Genomic DNA, 6,000 nt, shown 5'->3' on the forward strand with positions numbered 1-6,000 from the left:
GAACCCAAATACCTGTACTTTCTACTTCTTACATGTTGAACACAAATACCTGTACTTTCTACTTCTTACATGTTGAACTCAAATACCTGTACTTTCTACTTCTTACATGTTGAACTCAAATACCTGTACTTTCTACTTCTCACATGTTGAACCCAAATACCTGTACTTTCTACTTCTTACATGTTGAACACAAATACCTGTAGTTTCTACTTCTTACATTTTGAACACAAATACCTGTACTTTCTACTTCTCACATGTTGAACTCAAATACCTGTACTTTCTACTTCTCACATGTTGAACCCAAATACCTGTACTTTCTACTTCTTACATTTTGAACCCAAATACCTGTACTTTCTACTTCTTACATGTTGAACACAAATACCTGTACTTTCTACTTCTTACATGTTGAACACAAATACCTGTACTTTCTACTTCTTACATGTTGAACACAAATACCTGTACTTTCTACTTCTTACATGTTGAACACAAATACCTGTACTTTCTACTTCTTACATGTTGAACACAAATACCTGTACTTTCTACTTCTTACATGTTGAACTCAAATACCTGTACTTTCTACTTCTTACATGTTGAACCCAAATACCTTTACTTTCTACTTCTTACATGTTGAGCACAAATACCTGTACTTTCTACTTCTTACATGTTGAACCCAAATACCTTTACTTTCTACTTCCTGAAAGAACTTGCGCTGAGCTTCATTTAATTCTTGAAAAAAAGATAAATAACACAAACTTAAATTGCCCCACAAATAATAAATAAACACATTAGCCATATCACCATGGGACACGGGGACACAGCAAATACATGCTGCCATCACAACGAAGTTAGAGGCCTTTGCATATTTAAAACCAGTGCCAAATATCTAACATCTGTAAAGTGTTTGTAACACTACAGAAACAAACTCTCAACGGCCACCAATCTGCAGATCTCACACATCCATTTTACACAAGATGTAACAAAGATGTTTACTCTGCCGACAGTCGTTATTTCAAACAGTATGAACACATTTAACGCAGACTGCTTGCTCATTCATTTGTTTCCCTCGACCACGATGGCTGCATCGTATGGTCAGACCCTGGGTGGACCGGTCACTGATGAAGGCCTTTTGAAGCACATTAAATAATAGGTTAGCGCATCAGAGATCATGAATTAGGTAACTGCATACTTTTTAAACTGTCGCTCTTAACTAATTCAGAGCTATTATTACCAGCTGCTAAAGCAACGCTGGTTTTGTGTTCACCTATTGAGTCTGCATGTGTGTGTCGTCATGGCAATGTGGCAATTTTGAGTACTTTGCCTAGTGTTTAAATGCATGTGGACAGATTTTGTCAATCACAACCGTGCAAGTTTTAGTATCTTCTCATCTTTTAGCAGGTTCCATACAATATGTGAACTGGTTAAGTGAAGAGCAGAAGCCACTTTTCAAATGTTACACAATCCTTTTCCCGTGCCATTGCTGTCAACACCTATCCATGCTGAACGCTGCTAAGATATTATTGATTGGGGTGTGGCCAAAAGTGCAATATGCTTCAACATGTAGCTGACAGAGAGCAGTGCTTTTGTCCTGTGCCCATGATTTTATGTTATTTCAAGATTTTTAATTACGTCGCTAAACTCCTTGAAAAGGTCCTCTTCCTTTTCTCCAAGGTACACGACAAGGCAGCGGATGGCTATAGTTCTCTGCGTACTTCAATTGTATTGTGCTATTTTTGAAAAAGGAAAAAAAGAGAAATGACCTAAATGAATATATTCTGAATGGGTGACTGCCAACAACTTGCATTTCAATGACAACTCTGAATAACGATCCTATCTCAAGAAGCATCCTTGATCTGCTTCACGAGATTCATTTTTAATAAAAAGCGATATCACAATAGTAACCAAAGTATTTGTACTCTCAAAGTAACCTCTACTACTTTGTATCCTCTCACAGAACTATTCACAGTTCAAAGGCTGCTTATTTTGGTCAAACAGCAATTTGCCATACAGTGCAACTACAAGGCTATCTGCTGTATTGGAATGACAAAAGACGACACTCACCTTAAAATGTCCTTTGTATATTTCTATTTGTCTTAACTGTAGGAACTTGTCCAGGCATGTTAAGTGGGAGTGGACTTGAAATCCTTAACTCAAGGTGTAGAACAATGAAGTTATCACGCCAATTACATTACTTACTACAACTTGAATTTAGTTTGAAGTCAATTAACGCAGAAATCAGAGTTCAAATTACACACAATATTAAGATGTAATTACCAACATTATTACGTCAACACAACCTATAAATTAATGTTTGCAATTTAAAATGTTTATCTAAATCAATTAACTCATATTTTTATCTTGCAACCATGCATTTAATTAAGTGCAGGTGAAAGGTCACCTGAATTCGTTTTTGAGTGTTTCCTGGTCTTCTCTAAAGAAGAGGGACCAATGGAAACGTTGTCATGTTGCCGTTGTTCAGCATGGAAACATTCATTAGCTAACAATGACATTATTGTTCTATTGATATAAAGGGAGGTCAGGTACTCTTTAAAACAGCTGCTAGCTATGGGTACTTTTGACTTAAGGACATTTCAAAGCCTTTTTACTTTCACTTGAGCAAAGAAGTTTAGTCAGTACTTCTACTTTTACCAGAGTATTTTTAAACACGAGTATCTGTACTTCTACTTGAGTAAAGGATGTGTGCACTTTGCCATCTCTGGTAATGTGTGTGTGTGTGTGTGTGTGTGTGTGTGTGTGTGTGTGTGTGTGTGTGTGGTGTGTGTGTGTGTGTGTGTGTGTGTGTGTGTGTGTGTGTGTGTGTGTGTGTGTGTGTGTGTGTGTGTGTGTGTGTGTGTGTGTGTGTGTGTGTGTGTGTGTGTTAGTTTTCCGAAGCAGAAGGCACCTCGTAGCCTCTGCCTCTGCACCATGTTGGAAACACATGTTGTGGCTCAAAGATCAAATATTTTGGATATTTTATTTTCTTTATCTGATAATCCAGAGGTGGTAGGTAACTAAACACTAAACACTAAAAGTACCATTTTGAAATACTTACTTACTTGAGTTTATCCATTTTGTGCTACTTTGTACCTCTACTTCACAACCATTCAGAGGTAAATGGTGTACTTTTACTCCACTTCATCGATTGAATACCTTTAGTTACTTTACAGATGTGGATGAATGATGTGAAATCTAATCAAGTGTTAAATCAGACTTTAGTTCCACCTGGAGTAAATCCACCAGCTACCCTGCAGTCTACAAAGTCATTCAGACCAGCTGCACCTTTAACAGCTTTGAGAACACTTTAATGATCAGTCATTATAAAACATATCATATATATTATTCTGAAATGGACCAATCTGCTACTTTCACTATATTTTGATGAGAATACTTTTCTACTTTTACTTGAGTAACATTTTGAATGCAGGACTTTTACTTAACACAGTATTCCTACACTCTGTACTGTTACTTTAGTACACAATCTGAGTACAAATCCAACCTCTGTGATATGTATAAAATATATCGATCAAATGACGGAGCCTAGCACATTCCCATGGATGCACAGTAGAGTAAATGATAGGCCATCTAAGTAAGAGCTGATTGAGCTGCCATCTACGTGGAACAGTTATCTGTTTGTTTAAATGGGAGTTTACCTGAATACACATTGACATTCACATAATCAGGATGTAGGTCCGTCACGAGGCAAAGTGGGAGGGAGAGGAACAAGTAAATAAATAAAACCAATAGTTTTTATTAAAGTGCGATTATCTAATTTCACGCTTCTCTGATTGTTATTAGTACTTACTACAGCTAATAATAATTTGATGAGACTGTGCCTGAAGGTATTTTGAAACTAACGCCAAATTATCCCCACCAATATTTAAATATGTCCTCCCGAATATATTGGTAATAAATATAGGCTAAATTGAAACAAATGTGCTATGCCTAAACAGGTAAAAAAGCAAATGTAAATATGGTAACAAAAAAACGTCTTCATAATTTGTATAGTAGTTAGCTGTACTGCAGTTTGGTTTGTCCACGTGGTGCTGCTGTACATCAGCAGAGGCCTCTCACAGCTGACTGAATATTCATTAAATCACAACTTTGTTCTTGTTGTATTACTTTCCCCCCAAAAGATTACAATTTCTGAGAGAACACATATGTTTTGAATGTGGATAAAGTTTTGGACATGAATACATATCTTGCTTTAAATCAGACTTTAGTTCCACCTGGAGTAAATTCACAAGCTACCCTTCAGTACAAAGCCATTTAAACTAGCTGCACCTTCACCAGCTTTGAGAACACTTTAATGATCAACCATTATAAAACATATCATATCTATTATTCTGAAATGGACCAATCTGCACAATGACTACTTTTACTTTTGATACTTAGCCTAACTATATTTTGATGCTAACACCTTTGTACTTTTACTTGAGTAACATTTTGATTGCAGGATTTTACTTGTACCAGAGTATTCCTACACTCAGGTACTTCTACTTTAACTCAAGTACAAGATCTAAGTACTTCTCGCACCTCTGCCTATACATAAATAAATCCATGCATGCGTACAAATAAGTCCCGTTATTAAGTTGGGGTAGGACCCCAAGACCTCGGTCCATGTACAAACATCCAAATGTTTGATCAAACACAAAATAAAGTCGTTACACTCACAAACCCATAACAAATATCTCCGATTGAGCATATTTCTGCTTTTTTAAATAGGCTAGTCTAACTTTCCCCTCCGAGAACCCCTTCCTCCCGATCCCCCCATCACACTCTCTTACCTGTCGGATAGTCTCAGCTGGAGACGCGGTGAAAGTGTGCATCCGCTCACATTCTTTAGTCTTCTCCTGTTTGCTCCCTATACACGTATGATTCCACTCCTCAAATTAATCGGACTGATAATGAATCAGTGAAACAGAGAACTCCCTCGAGCTGGGACATGTCGCGGTCCACAGGACGGAGTCTCTCTGCTGCAGGGGCGGATCTAGAAAAAATATTCATGGAGTTGCAAAAGGGTGGCAGGAGAATTTGAGGGGTGGCTTCCCCTGGCAGAAGTATATATATATCCATATATATATAATATTTATATATTCGCAGTCATATCAATCAATGTTTACTTGGAAAGCCACAATATTAATATTTGAACTCAATAACATCAGGATACATTATTGTGGCACATCAGTAAAGCCTTCAATAGAAATATATAAGATGGCAGACATAATTGAATACATTTTAACTGAACAATAACTGAATGAGTTTGTTTCACTCTTAGACCAGCAGGGGTACCAAATCTATGCAGACTGCTGCAATAAGTACATTAATTAACTGTCTCATCTATGTTTGTCTGTATGAATATGATACTATTAACAATCATATCATTCTCATCAGCTGTCAATCACTGTTATGATTCACATATTCAGTGTTATTATTAAATAAACTATATTTTTTGGAGGAGTTAATGATGAATGTCACTCAAGGTGCTTGCTCACCCTCCTTCAAATTTGAAAGACAAATAATTACTATCATCATATATAAAAATTCAAAATAATCAAAAGAACAGTTCAGCGCCCCACAACTTTATTGCAAACAGTTACAACCTTGACTTTACATCAGAAAGAACAAACAAAGTGCGGAGAACTGCGCTGAGAACTGCACTGAGAACTGCACTGAGAACTGCGCTGAGAATTGCGCACAAGCCGAGCTCATTAGCCGAGGCCCCCTGCACGAGGCCCCTTGCGCAATGTGAGGCCCCATGCAGCCTGCATGATCGGCCTGTAGGGAGGGACGGCCCTGCATATACATTAGGGATGGGAATTTGAAAGCAAATGTATATTCGAATATTCGACCCCCCAAAAAACGGTTAACCGGTTAACCGAAAAGTACATATCCTATATAAAACATTTTTTTTGGAAATACATACATACATGTTCAAATAAGTGTAGAAACCAATTCGAATTTGTCAAATGTATTGCACTGGTGATCACAGTTTGACAGCTATAG

General features: G+C 37.2%; 1 protein-coding gene across 1 annotated transcript in view; it reads right to left on the bottom strand.

Moving 5' to 3' along the window:
- The window catches only part of LOC117462528 (UDP-N-acetylglucosamine transporter-like), a 39,658-nt gene extending 34,704 nt beyond the window's left edge, over positions 1–4,954 (bottom strand). The window contains exon 1 of the mRNA XM_034104788.2: positions 4,782–4,954. The gene's annotated coding sequence lies outside the window, so the exon portion shown is untranslated. The remainder of the gene's footprint in view (positions 1–4,781) is intronic.
- Positions 4,955–6,000: the final 1,046 nt, after the last annotated feature.

The sequence above is a fragment of the Pseudochaenichthys georgianus genome, chromosome 17, assembly GCF_902827115.2.
Source record: "Pseudochaenichthys georgianus chromosome 17, fPseGeo1.2, whole genome shotgun sequence".
Lineage (NCBI taxonomy): Eukaryota > Metazoa > Chordata > Actinopteri > Perciformes > Channichthyidae > Pseudochaenichthys > Pseudochaenichthys georgianus.